Genomic DNA, 14,972 nt, shown 5'->3' with positions numbered 1-14,972 from the left:
AATTGTATTCGGATTCTATTACCTAGGTATTCAATTGTATTCGGATTCTATTACCTATTGTGTACCTTATAACACCCTATATAAAGGGCTCCTATTATCAATAATAAACACAATTACAATTCTCCTACAACACGTTATCAGCACGATAATCTAACCCTAGCCTAAAGATAAAAGAAAAAAAAACCTTAGCTTGGCTTTTCCCTCCTCCTGCAACCTGCATCCCAGCCCACTGCCTTCCCAGCCTTGCCGTGTACAATACACGGGCCTGCAGCACACCATCAGCCTCTAGCCTAGACCAGGCCACCACCCGCTGCGCGCACAGCAACACCCCCCCAGCTCCTGCATCACCACCTTGCAGCAGCACCTGCAATCCCGCGACGCAACGCTAAGCACAGCCCCGTCCATCGCTGCCTCCAGCCCAGCCCATCGCTACCCAGCCAAACCGGCCTCACCTGCGCACAACCCAGCGCCCCCGCTTAGCACATCCGTATCCCAGCACCTCCGATTTGCAGCAGCGCCTCTGATTTGCAGCAGCAGCCTCTCACCTGCTCAGCCTAGTCTTGTGCCCCCTCGACGGATCAACAGTCGATCGATGCAGATAACCACCCATTTGCAAACCACCCATCGCTGCAGACCAGAAGAAGAAGACCGAAGGAAAAGAAAGAAAAACAAAAACAAAAAAAGCAGAAGGGACCCGGCCTAGAAAAAAAAAAAAAAAAAAAAAAAGAGGAAAGCCCAAAGAACAACGGCCCAGAGAGAAAAAAAAGAACAAACCTGCTACAGAAACCGCTGTTTGCTGCTGCCCCAACACGTCTACTCCAACAGGCGTGTGTCCTCAAGCCAAGGCCCATAACGTAAGTTTTTGTGAATTAAAGTTGCTGTTTTCATGTATTTTAAATTCTTTTATTTTCTGCAAATATTGGAATATATGTTGCCAAATGGTTTTGAGTATTTAACAAAGCTGAAATGTGGGGATTCACACTTAACGAACTAAGAGTGTTCATATGAACTAAGAGTGTTTATAATTAAACGAACTAAGAGCATTCGTGTGAACTAAGAGTGTTCACAATGCTTGGACTAAGAGCGTCCGTTAGCATCAAATATGACCATATTACAACATTGTTGTTTGGTCTAATCCAAAAGAGATTCTTGGAAATTGATTTCTTGGTAGCTTGGCTCGAAAATCTTATTATTTTAGTTTTCGTGGAAGTTTAGCTCCGAAACTAATATATCTTCTCTTCTTATTTTCAGGATGTCGAATGAACCAAGGCTCGACTTTCCCATGCTTGACTCAACAGGCTCGGATTACCACAGTTGGGTAACCGATGTTGAGAACCATCTCACTTCAAAGGGAATATTACCCATAATCCAGACACCTAACCCGGATCTTGTGTTCATCCGAACATCTAGAAAGCATGCTCAAGCAGTTATCTTGATGCGATGCCATATGGACAAGGCACTCAGATTGGAGTATATGTCGATCAAGGATGTAAGAGAGCTATGGGTAGCGCTAGAAGAGCGTTTTGGAAATGTCCAAGATTCCCTCCTCCCTGACTTGAAGGTTCAATGGAACAATCTGCGCTTTGCTGACTTCAAGTCTGTTGCTGAATATAATTCAGAGGCTTTTCGCTTACAATCCATGTTGAGATTTTGTGGACAACCTGTCACAGAGCAAGAGCTAATTGAGAAGACTCTCCACCTTCCCCGTTTCAGCCATTGTGGTATCAAAGCAATACCGTACTGAAGTCAATGCTGGACGGATCACGAGGTTTCATCAGCTTATCAATATCATATCTGTAGCTGAGAAACATGATAACATACTCGTGAGAAATTATAATTCAAGGCCCATTGGAACTAAGAGCATTCATGAGGCGAATTATAATGCACCCAAAGAAGGGCGCAAGGAGCGGAACCCTAGGAATAAGGGACATGAGGGACGTATGGGTCCATATAACCGCCCTAATCAAGAAGGAAACCGTAAGTTTGGAGTGAATACATGTGGTGGCAATGCCACATGTGAGAGAGGGGGTCGTGGCAACCCTAGCAGTGGTAGTGGAGCCATAGCTCGTGGTGGTGGTGTCATGGGTCGTGGTGGAGGTGCCAATCCTCCTAGGGAACGCCCACAACGTGCACAACGTGCATCTCAATTGAAGGGAGGCAACCACAATGATATGTGTCATCGATGTGGATCTAGTGAGCGTTGGTTCAAGTAATGCAAGGCAAGCGAGCAACAAGCTGCAAGATACAGGGCATACAGGGACTTGAGGGAGCAAGAAGTGTACCTTGCAGAAGAAGAAGAAAATGGTGGAGATGTTAATCTCACCATAGAGGACTTCAAAGCTGAAGATGAAGTGCACAAGGATGCTGCAGACTTTGATTAGAATAGTCCTCTTTATTTTTCAAGAATCATGTAATAGTCAATAAATGAAAATTGTATTAACTCTTTCTTATGTGGCGTACCCAATAAAATATGATGTCTAGGAAAGTCATTGAGATAATTGGTACTTAAGCGAGCCTCGCTCCACCAACATCTCTCTCTACTTTCCTGGTCATATTTGATTGGAGTTGCCAAATGGATAGAGTGACTACAACGTGTCTCAGTTTGATTTTCTTTATTCTGGATTAGACCTTTTTGGACCATTTGATGTAATCATTGGCTACATTTATTAATAAAGTATCATATTATTCAATGTCATGGACATGTTTTTAATTTCAAACTTTATTATTTTTTAGTATGTTTCCTGGAGAGTTGGAATGCCTTGTTGATAGTGGCACCACACATACTATATTGTGACATAGGCAACTATTTCTATGCATGACGCCTAGTCGATCTTCTATGACTACGATGGCTGGACCATCACAATTGATTCATGGTCGAGGACCAGCTCAATTTATGTTGCCAAATGGCACAAGTATTAATGTCACCAAAGCTCTATATGCTCCTAGGGCTGGAAGAACCCTATTGAGTTTTAAAGATATAAGAGTCAATGGTTTTCATGTGGAAACACATTGTGAGAATGGACAAGAGTTCCTTTGCATCACCTTTAATGACTACGGACATAAACGAGTATTAGAGAAACTTATGTGTCGCTCTAGTGGGTTGTATGCAACCACTATTCGAGTCATTGAATCCAACCATGTCATGAGAGATGACTTATGGGATTCTGACACATATAGGCTTTGGCACGATTGTTTGAGACACCCAGGTCGTGATATGATGATCCGTATACTAAAGACTTCACACGGACATCCATTTTCAAAACGAAAAGAAATCAGAACAAAAATTCGGTCCAAGGTAAGGCCAGAGCCGCCTACCCCCTGCAGCTCAACAGTGGTATTGACACCACTAATGCCTCCTTGGTTCCTTTCTCTACTTCTAAAGTCAATTGTGACTTCGTGGCTCAACCAGATTCTTCCATGGTTGCTTCTAAAACCCATCTTTCATTTTACAAAGCCTGCTCTTTAGCAAAATTAGGATCGAGACCATCCTATGCTAAGGACACTAAACAAAATATTCCATTCTTGCAACGAATCCAAGGTGATATTTGTGGACCTATCCAACCAACTTGCGGACCATTTAGATATTTTATGGTGCTGGTTGATGCATCGACACGTTGGTCACATGTCATGCTTTTGTCCACCAGAAATGCTGCATTTGCTAAACTCCTAGCACAAATTATTAAGTTAAGGGCTCACCACCCTGATCATCCCATTAAGTCAATTCGTCTTGACAATGATGAAGAGTTTACATCAAAAACTTTTGATGATTATTGCATGTCCATTGGGATTGAGGTTGAACACCCTGTTCCTCACGTTCACACCCAAATGGTCTCGCAGAAGCCACCATTAAAAGACTTCAAATGGTTGCTAGAGCATTGGTTATGCGCACCAATCTCCCTGTTTCTGCTTGGGGCTATGCAATATTGCATACAACAGTGCTTATTCTTCTCAGGCCTACTGCCACTCAACCCTTTTTTGCGTCCCATTTGGTTACTGGATATGAGCCTGACGTCTCATACTTACGCATATTTGGGTGTGCAATTTATGTGCCAATTGCGCCGCCACAGCGCACCAAAATGGGTCCTCAAAGACCATTAGGCATTTACGTTGGATATGACTCCCCAACCATTATCCGCTATTTGGAACCCTTGACAGGCGATCAATTTACCGCAAGATTTGCGGATTGTCACTTTGATGAGACAGTCTTCCCGTCGTTAGGGGGAGATAAGAACAATAATGTTCAACAGGAACAACAGGAATTGTCGTGGTCTGTCCCCACTTTGTCTCACCTTGATCCCTGAACCGTACAGTTTGAAATTGAAGTGCGGAGAATTCTCAATCTTCAGAACGTAGCAGACTCTATGCCTGACGCGTTTTCTGATATCGCTAAAGTGACAAGATCACATATATTTGCTGCAAACGTGCCTGCAAGGATTGATGTCCCTAAAAATAGTGGACATGGCGCCACCCCTAGGGGTATTTAGCATGGCCCTGCCACCACTAATGGTGATGGCAATGTGGCTCAAGCCGGGCTCCCAGCAAGGAAACATGGGAGGCCCAAAGGTTCGATGGATTCTCGCCCGAGAAAGAAGCGAGTTTGGCACAAAAAGATCCGTTAATCGACATATATAACCCGTCTCATGAAGATATTCCGGATTATGGTTATGTCCAACAGACATCATTGGGGGACGCTCCAATGTCAGAGCCAATTCCAGAGAATAGAGAGATCTCCATGAATTACACTAGTGTACATAAGATGTTGAGTCGAGACTCTATCATCCTTGATGACGTGTTTGCATATTCTATCGCTCAAGGAATTATAGAACATGATGATATCGAACCTCGCTCCGTTGAAGAATGTCAACGAAGAGTGGACTGGCCTAAATGGAAAAATGCGATCTGGGTTGAATTGGATTCACTAACAAAGAGACAGGTATTTGAGCCTATAATGCTGACACCCCCAAGTATAAAACTTGTTGGACATAAATGGGTCTTTGAGAAAAATGAAGTTGTTAGATACAAAGCCCGCCTTGTGGCGCAAAGTTTCTCACAACGCCCTGAAATCGACTACGAGGAGACATACTCTCCCATAATGGATGTTATAACGTTCCACTACCCTGTCAGTTTGGTAGTTTCCGAAAAACTTGACATGCAGCTTATGGATGTGGTTACAGCATATCTCTATGGGGATCTAGATTCAGAGATATGCATGAAGGTTCCAGATAGACTTCAATTACCCAAATCAAGTGGCTCTAAACCACGGAGCGCATTTTCAATAAGATTGAGACGCTCACTATATGGATTGAAACAATCCGGACGGATGTGGTATAACCGTCTAAGTGACTACTTGATTGGGAAGGGATATGAGAACAATGAAATATGCCCATGCGTGTTTATAAAAAAGACAAGTTTCGGATTTGCAATTGTAGCAGTTTATGCAGACGACATGAACCTAATTGGAACTCTAGATGAGTTAAAAGGAAACTGCTGAATACTTGAAATCCGAATTTGAGATGAAAGATCTTGGGAAAACACGGTTTTGTCTCGGACTGGAAATTGAGCACCGTAGTGATGGGATTATGATCCATCAGTCAGCATATACTCAAAAATTATTAAGGCGCTTTAATGAAGATAAAGCAAAGCCTGTGAGTACTCCCATGATCGGTCGTAGTTTTGAGCTTGAAAAAGATCCATTTCGTCCAAGGGATGAGGACGAAGACTAATTAGAGGCTGAAGTGCCCTATCTAAGTGCAATAGGTGCATTGTTGTACTTAGCTCAATGCACAAGACCGGACATCTCATTCGCTGTGAACTTGTTAGCCCGACACAGTTCTGCGCCAACACGCCGCCATTGGATTGGTGTAAAGACAATCTTTCGATACTTGAGAGGTACGATTGATATGGGTTTGTTTTATCCCTACAAAGAGAAGAGAAATAACGGAAGTGTGGGATCGGATTCCACGAGGCAAAACGCCACCTTTCGTGCCCCTCCTCTCCTCCATCAAAATAACAACGATGTCTTAATGGGTTTTGCTTATGCAGGGTATCTCTCTGACCCTCACAAAGGTCTCTCCCAAACGGGTTATGTCTTTACCATGGGAAGCACTACTATATCTTGGAGGTCTTCAAAGCAGACCCTTGTTGCTACTTCCACAAATCATGCAGAGATTATTGCTCTACATGAAGCTGTGCGAGAATGCATATGGCTAAGGTCTGTAGTTAGACACATTCGAGGAACTTGTGGTTTGAAGTCTACCACAGATGAACCTACATGTATTTATGAAGATAATGCAGCTTGTATTGAGCAAATGAAATTAGGTTTCATCAAGGGCGACAACACCAAGCATATATCGCTTAAGTTTTTTTTACAATCAGTAACAACAAGCACTTCTAAATATTGAAGTAAACCAAATCCGATCAGAGGATAATGTAGTGGACTTATTTACTAAGTCGTTACCTAAATCCACCTTTGAGAAACATGTGAAGAGCATTGGATTAAGAAAGTTATCCGAACTCCCATAATTGTAGCAATCAGGGGGACATATTGACATCAGGGGGAGGTATGATGTCTACATGTTCGATCTCGAAGAGTGAAGGACGTGTTGTGCTCTTTTTGTCATTCGACCAGGGTTATTTCTGTCCCATAGGGTTTTTGTTACCTGGCAAGGTTTTTAACGAGGCAACAATCAAAGAGTCAACACCAAGTTTGAGCGGCACAATGGGGAGTGTTAAAGGATGTCGACATAATGTGTGCCTCTACAAACTAGGGTTTAGAGTTGTAATAGGAAAGTGTTCTAGGTATTCAATTGTATTCGGATTCTATTACCTATTGTGTACCTTGTAACACCCTATATAAAGGGCTCCTATTATCAATAATAAACACAATTACAATTCTCCTACAACAATTAGAGATTTTTCTCTCTAGTGGATTCCATAATTATGTCTTTTAGGGTTTATCGCTTGTAAACCCCGTTACTTCCGACTACGTCAACAGGTGTTGACCGAGTAAAGACTTCAGTCACTAAGGGCAGATTTTGAAATCGCTCAAATGAGTGAAGAAGAAAATGTTTCGGACTATTATTCACGATTACGTATAATCGTGAATGAAATGAAGAGAAATGGAGAGAAGATTGATGAAATTCGTATCTTGGAGAAGATATTTCGATCCCTCACACCCAAGTTTGAACATGTGGTGACAGCAATTGAGGAATCGAAGAACTTGGAGATTATGAGTGCAGAGGAGCTGCTGGGATCTCTCCGAGTTCATGAGCAACGCATTCTGAAGAATGCAGGTTCCACATCGCTAGAGCAAGCGTTGGAGTAAAAATTAAATTTTGACAAACCAAGTAGAGGTCATAGAAGTTGGAATTCGCGACCTGGTGGAGCCAACAACCGAGGGCGAGGACATGGAAGAGGCCGAGGAAATTATGGATTGTCACAAGAAAGGAGAAATTCATATGAACGAGGAAAGAACAATGTTCAATGCTTCAACTGCAACCAATTTGGACATTATGCCTCAGAGTGTTCATTCAAGAATGACCATGTCAACCTTGCTAAAGCATATAACAATATAGGTGATGAACCTACCTTATTGTTTGTGCAGAACGATCATGGTGGTCAATGTGATACTTGGTACCTTGACTCTGGTGCAAGCAATCACATGTGTGGAAAAAAGGAATTTTTTGTTGAACTCAAAGGAGTTTCTAGAAATGTGAGCGTTGGAGATTCTTCAAAGCTTGAAGTTCAAGGAAAAGGAAAAGTGAAGATCTACCAGGAGAATGGAAAAGAAGAATACATCTCCGATGTCTACTACATACCAAGCATGAAGAGCAATGTTCTAAGCATCGGGCAACTCATCCAGAGAGGATACATAGTACACATGGAGAAAGATTATCTCTTACTGAGAGATGCAAGTGGAAGACTCATTGCACATGTTCAAATGACAAAGAATCATATGTTTCCATTGAGCCTAAAGATGAAGACTAAGAATTGCCACATTGGACTGATGAAGAACGACTCGTGGCGTTGGCATTTACGCTTTGGCCATCTTCACTTCATTGGCCTAAAGCTATTATCTACAGGTGGAATGGTGCATGGTCTACCACAAATTGAATCACCAAACCATGTATGTGAAGGATGTGTTCTTGGAAAGCAATCACGCCTTTGTTTTCCTAGTGGCAAGGCATGGAGAGCAAAAAGACCACTGCAATTGGTTCACACAGATATTTGTGGGCCGTTGGAGCCATTGTCATTTGGAGGTAATAAGTATTTCATTACCTTCATCGATGATTTCAATAGAAAGATATGGGCATATTTTCTCAAGGAGAAATCATCAGCCTTGCAAGTGTTCAAGAACTTTAAGGCTCTTGCTGAAGCAGAGAGTAAATGCAAGCTCACATCAATTAGATCTGATCGAGGTGGTGAGCACACCTCACATGCATTTCAAGCATTTTGTAGAGAAATGGGGATAAGGCATCAATTTACAACAGCCTATACTCCACAGCAAAATGGGGTAGTAGAAAGGAATAATCGTACTCTCCTTAACATGACAAGATCCATGTTAAAAGAAAAGGGATTACTGATACGCTAAAAACAAGCGCTCAACTTAACCCTGCAAGATGTAGTCGTTAGCAATATAGAGTAAGCAAGGATCGTTCGATGCCAAAGATTGAGGGTAACCAATTAATCACAAAGAAAAATAAAAATAAACTAATCTAAACTAATCAAAGAACACAAATCAAACAAACAAAGAAACTAACTAAAAGAAAATAAAATAACTGTAGAATAAGGAAAAGAAGAGAGGAAGCAACGAAAAAGAAAATAAAATAAATGTTTTGGGGGTTTGGTTTTAGGTTTTACGAAAATAAGAGGAAAATAAAGAAAGCAATTTTTGATTTTAAGTTGAAAAACAATATGGAGAAGACGTTAGAGACTCGGAAATCCACCACCAATTATTTTCGAACAATGTTAAGTTAACCTAGTTTCGATTACTAAGGTGTGAACAGAAATCAATCAAGAAACAAGTCGGAGCAGATCATGTCCCTTATTAATGTTTCCCTAATTACTTAGTCTACGTGAACGCACAATAGCTAAGCCTATCAAACATGCAATCAAGGTATAGAACGCTATCCTATCAACAACACATATAGTGTCAACATATTTGAAGCATTAAGATCTCATGGAAATGATTGATTATAGAGTTGCAGTCTAGTGTGGAACGCCTACCTAGCATGCTCTTCTAGTTGTTTAAAACATCAACTTTTGTTCAAAGCCTTGCATACTTGTGGATTAGAAAACAAGACAATTAGGTGAATTATTTTCTAAACCTAGCTCCGATTACATGCATAAATCCTATGTTGGCCACCATAAAACAAACACATGTAAAAGTTTTCAATCAATCAGAGATAAACAACCAATCCACACCACAGATCAAGAAACTAAATTTAAACAAACATATGTTCTACATAATTGGGGCTTCAAACCTCGCCCCTAACAAAAGATAACTAGCCACACATCGTCTTAAATTCAACAATTAAAAACATGAGTATTCGATTACAAGAGGATAAAAACCGTAAAGTGCAGAGTATGAGAGCCATGAATTCACTTTTAGGCAGCCTTAGATGCAGGCAATCCTTCAAGATGGGGCACAGCAGGAGTTTGATGGAGATGGATGGTGATGTGCACGGTTTCCTTTCTTGAAGACTTGGGAATTTTGAGACTTTGTGTGCTAGGGTTTGGGAGCAGAAGATGGCGCTGTAGGATGGTGTCTCCAACGTGTTCAGAGCCTCTCTATATATATAGAATACACAGCCCAAGTTTCCTTTTCCAATTCAGCTTTGAAAGCCTCTCCTAGTTGCTTGAGGATTACTCTACTTGGTGCACAATTAAATGATTTTCAAGCTTTAATAATCTTCCCAAAATCTTGAGGAATCATTCTAGGACTCTCCTTCATATTTTTAGCAGCAATAACCTCCCAAAAATGCCCTGGAAATCCGTCCAAAGAAGAATTCTGCAAAACCGTCCTGTTTTGACTAGGATTCAATTTCTGACTCTGAGCTTCCTTCTTGGACAAGGAACGACTTCGTCTTGACAAGTTTCTGGATGGTTCTTGACTCCCACGTGCTCTATGACATCATATCATCTAGAATGATCAATAACCTTCTGGAAAAACTCCAAGAAAATCGCCGGAAAAGATCTCCCAAAAAGCTTCGTGAAAAGCTGACAGTTTCTGCCTTATCGGGAAGCATACTTCGACTTTGATTTCCTACTGCCTCGTTGATGATTTTGACCTTTTCTTTGTCTGTAGTTGAAGTATAACATCATGTCTTTAAGGATCGCTGGCCTTTTGTTCAAAGGTGCATCTGGAACGGTGCAAGAATTGCTCCTCAAAACCGTTCCCAGAAAGCTGATTCTGAAACTGCAGTTTTCTGCTTGCAGCAACTGTTTTGCACAACGATTTCCGTGGATGTACTTTGTAATTTCTGGCCAAATGGTTGATCAAAATTGGTCCTCTGCATCAGTACTTCATGATCCATGGCTTCGTTGCTCCCTTTCAGCTCTTATTTCTCTTGAATCACTCCACGAACTACCTAAAAAGAAAACAAAGTTAAAACTGACTTTTTAAAGGAAATAGCTAAGAAAAGTGTAAGGGATTTCACACTATATTCGTCTCATTTATGCTCCTATCAATTACCAAAGGAGTTTTGGGCAGAAGCGGTAGCATGTTCAGTGTATCTGCTGAATCGGTGTCCAACAAAGAGTGTCCAGATCATGACACCTCAAGAGGCATGGAGTGGGTACAAACCCAACGTTTCACACCTAAGGATTTTTGGGTGTATTGTGTATGCTCAAGTTCCTAAAGAAAAAAGAAAGAAACTTGATGACCGTGGTGAAAAATGCATTTTTGTTGGTTATAGTGACGAGTCAAAAGCATATAAGCTCTACAATCCACTAACAAAGAAATTGGTGGTCAGTAGAGATGTTATCTTTTGTGAAGAAGAAACATGGAATTGGGAGAATACAGAAACGGGAAGTGAAGCTCTAGTGCCAGATCAATCTAAAGAGAAATCCCCACAAGTTACAGCAGTTGCAACACCACCATCATCTCAGACAAGTATGCCATCCTCAGTGCACCGAAGTGCAACATCAGGCTCTAGTGATGATCGCAGCAATAGACTTCAACCCCCATCAGGATGAGAAGTTTCACAGATATCTATGGGCTTACTGAAGAAGATGGAAGCAGTCTGTTATGTCTCTATGCAAATCATGAGCCTTTAACTTTCAAAGAAGCTGCAGAAGAAGATTGTCGAAAATCGGCAATGGAAGAAGAAATCCATGCAATTGAGAAGAATGACACTTGGGAGTTGATGACACTCCCACCAAAGCAGAAGCCTAATGGTGTCAAATGGGTATACAAGATCAAACGCACTGCAGATGGCAATGTTGATCGACAAGGCAAGGCTTGTAGCTAAAGGCTACAAACAAAAGTATGGCATTGACTATGAAGAAGTCTTTGGACCTGTTGCTCGACTTGACACAGTGAGATTGTTGATCTCACTTGCAGCCAATCATAGTTGGAAGATATACCAACTCGATGTCAAGTCTGCCTTTCTCAATGGAGTACTTGAGGAAGAAGTGTATGTGGAACAACCAGAATGTTTTCTAGTACAAGGACAAGAACAAGAAGACAAAGTGTGTCGTTTGAAGAAAGCTTTGTATGGCCTAAAGCAAGCCCCAAGAGCTTGGAATTCACACATTGACAGCTATCTTCAAGAAAATGGATTTTAAAAAGGACTAAATACTGTTTAGTCCTTGAACTTTTGCCCTAAAAACACTTCAGTCCCTGGCCTTTTAATTTCACACGTTTAGTCCTTGTACTTCAAAATTTCAGACCAATAGGTCATTTCCGTCCAAAAACGCTATTAAATTGCTGACGTGGCAATTCTTTCCCATCAAAAAGTCTATCATACCCCCACTTTTTTTATAATTTATTCTTTCCTCTTTTTATTTTTATTTTTTTATAATTTATTCTTTTATTTCTTTTCTTTCTTTCTTTTTATCTCTCCTCCTCCTCCTCCTCCTCTCTCTCTCTCTCTCTCTCTCTCTCCTCCAAAAACCTCAACTCAACCCCCTCCATCACCAACCGGAAGGCGCGTCCGTGCTAAAACCTATCAATATTTTCAGAGAAAGAAAATGTCTGAGACTCCTCACTACCTAGCGACCCAGAGCCACCAAACCAACCCGCCTCGACTCACCCGCTGGTGCACTTATCACAACTTCAACCCCTTCGCCGATCCCATCAATTCCCGAAGCTCCGACGACGACGACTTCTTCTCCTTCGCGCCTCCTCCGATCATCCCCCCAGCGACTGCGTCCTCATCTCGGGTTCGAATCTGTTTGTAACCGAACTGGAATCGAAGGTGACGACAACGATGATCTCGGGTCAAATTCCAATTTGGGGCTAGTGTTTGGGGCCGAGTCAAATTTTCAGGGCTCCAGCTTTGAATTTGGTGACTTTCTAGCTCCGCAAGGGCCTCGGGTTTTTGGGTTAGAGTTTGATTCGGATTAGGATAACGATGCATTCGAAAGCAATCGGGTCAGTAAGGGTATCCAGTCGATTTGGGACAATATTTTCATGGAGGAGCAGAGAAATGCGTATGAGAATTGGATTGGATGGATTTGCATAAGGTTTGATTCAAATGAAGGAAATGAGATTTGAGAGATGGCCTTTGGAGAAGTGGGGATTAAGGTTTTGGGCGGCGGAGCAGTGGCATTGGCGATGGTGGTGGAGGTTGGGGCATGGAGCTGTTTGGCCTGGGATTGGGATTTGATAATATTGGGGTTTTCGAAAAAGGTTTTGAGCAGGTTTCGATGGAGCTCATGGGTTGTTGATGGAATCGTTTTGGTTTTCTTTTCTTTTTGTCTAATCGATATGGGTTTGGGAGAAGAATTGTTGCAGTTTTTTTTCCTTCTTTATTTGGATTTGGTTCAAGAACATGTAAAATTTTTGGATTTTGATGGTTGGGAGGTGTTGTTCGGAGAGAGAAGAGGTTGTTGGTTTTGGAGAGAGGGTAAGCATAAACTTAAAAATAGAGAAAAATTAAAAATTAAAAAAAGAAAAGAAAAAATCAATTAAGGAAAAAAAAGAAGAGAAAGTGAGGGTATAATAGACTTTTTGACAGGAAAGAATTGCCACGTCAGCAATTTAACAGCGTTTTTGGACGAAAAGGACCTATTGGTCAGAAATTTTGAAGTACAAGGACTAAACGTGTGAAGTTAAAAGGCCATGGACTGAAGTGTTTTTAGGGCAAAAGTTCAAGGACTAAACAGTATTTAGTCCTTTTTAAAATGTCCATATGAACACTCTTTTTATACGAAGAATGGCAACAATGGAGAATTTCTTGTCCTTTGTCTATACGTGGATGATCTACTATTCACTGGTAATAGTGAAAAGTTGTTTGCAGACTTCAAGCAGTCCATGTTCAGGGAGTTCGAGATGACTGACAATGGTCTAATGTCTTATTTTCTTGGCATTGAAGTGAAGCAAGAAAATGATGGAATATTTATCTCTCAAAAGAAGTACATGAGAGAAATTTTGGAGAAGTTCAAGATGGACAATTGTAATGCTGTTAGCACTCCTGTTGCTACAGGAATCAAGTTGTCAAAAGAAGGAGAAGGAAAGCTTGTTGACTCAACTTTGTACAAGAGTCTTGTTGGAAGCTTGAGATACTTGACAATCACAAGGCCAGACATTCTCTATGGAGTTGGACTTGTAAGTCGTTATATGGGGACACCAAGAGAGTCTCATTGGCTTGCTGCCAAGAGGATAGTGAGATATATCCAAGGTACGCTAAATTTTGGTCTTTTTTATGATTGTGGTGAAAATGCAAAATTAGTTGGCTATTCGGACAGTGATTGAGGAGGTGATGAAGAGGAGACCAAAAGCACGATAGGGTATGTGTTTTATCTTGGTTCAACAGCTTTCTCTTGGACATCGAAGAAGCAAGCAGTAGTAGCTCTATCTTCATGTGAGGCCGAGTATGTAGCTCTTTCATTTACTGTTTGTGAGGCTATTTGGTTAAGAAACCTTTTGGAGTCACTGAATCATCCACATGAAGAATCTACTGAGATTCACGTTGATAACAAATCAACAATCAAACTCGCAAAGAATCCAATACAGCATGGAAGGAGCAAATATATTCATATCAGGTTCCATTTTTTGAGGGACCATGTGAATAAACAGAAGACAATTAAATTGGTGTATTGTCCTACCTTGGAGCAAGTGGCTGACATCTTTACTAAGCCATTGCCAGCTGAATCCCTCAAGAAGCTACAACAAATGCTAAGCATGAAGGATGTTTGATTTGAGGGGGAGTGTTGAAATTGCAAATCAAATCAATGATGCCACTGTTTGATTGGAGACCATCTAGATGGCAATCACTTTTTCTTGTTTTACTTTTAAGCTATTGCAGGCTATACATATAGCTAGACAATTTAGTTTGAATAAGTTACTCTGCATATTTATTGCTTTCTCATATGCATGGTGTAGTATGTCAATGTGTATGCATTAAATTCTTTGTGTGCTATGTCTTGTAGAAGTCCCTATATTAAGGGGAGAGCTAGTACGTTGTGTAATCATCCAATTAACTCATTGAAGAGTTCATCAATAAGATAGCAGTAGCTAGTCTTCCATTTTCTCGATTTCTGCCTTTGCTTTGTTATTCTTGCTTCTTTTCTTTAAGTGTGAGTGAGAGTGTGGTGTGATTTGTTTGTAAACCTATCACCCATTATAGTTGGTGTTAGATTGAAAGCTTAAATACCAACACTGGTTGGCTACAAAAACCGCAGTTGTGATGGCGGAGGTGGTCGAGAAACCTCACGATGATGTGAAGGAAAAGCTGAAGAGCAACTGCATAGTGGTGCCGAATCCCAAGCCGAGCAAAGGCGTCGATCACCTCCAAACTGGTGGACAT

This window comes from Rosa chinensis, chromosome 1, assembly GCF_002994745.2.
Source record: "Rosa chinensis cultivar Old Blush chromosome 1, RchiOBHm-V2, whole genome shotgun sequence".
NCBI classification, from domain to species: domain Eukaryota; kingdom Viridiplantae; phylum Streptophyta; class Magnoliopsida; order Rosales; family Rosaceae; genus Rosa; species Rosa chinensis.
Note: the sequence above shows the minus strand (reverse complement) of the source record.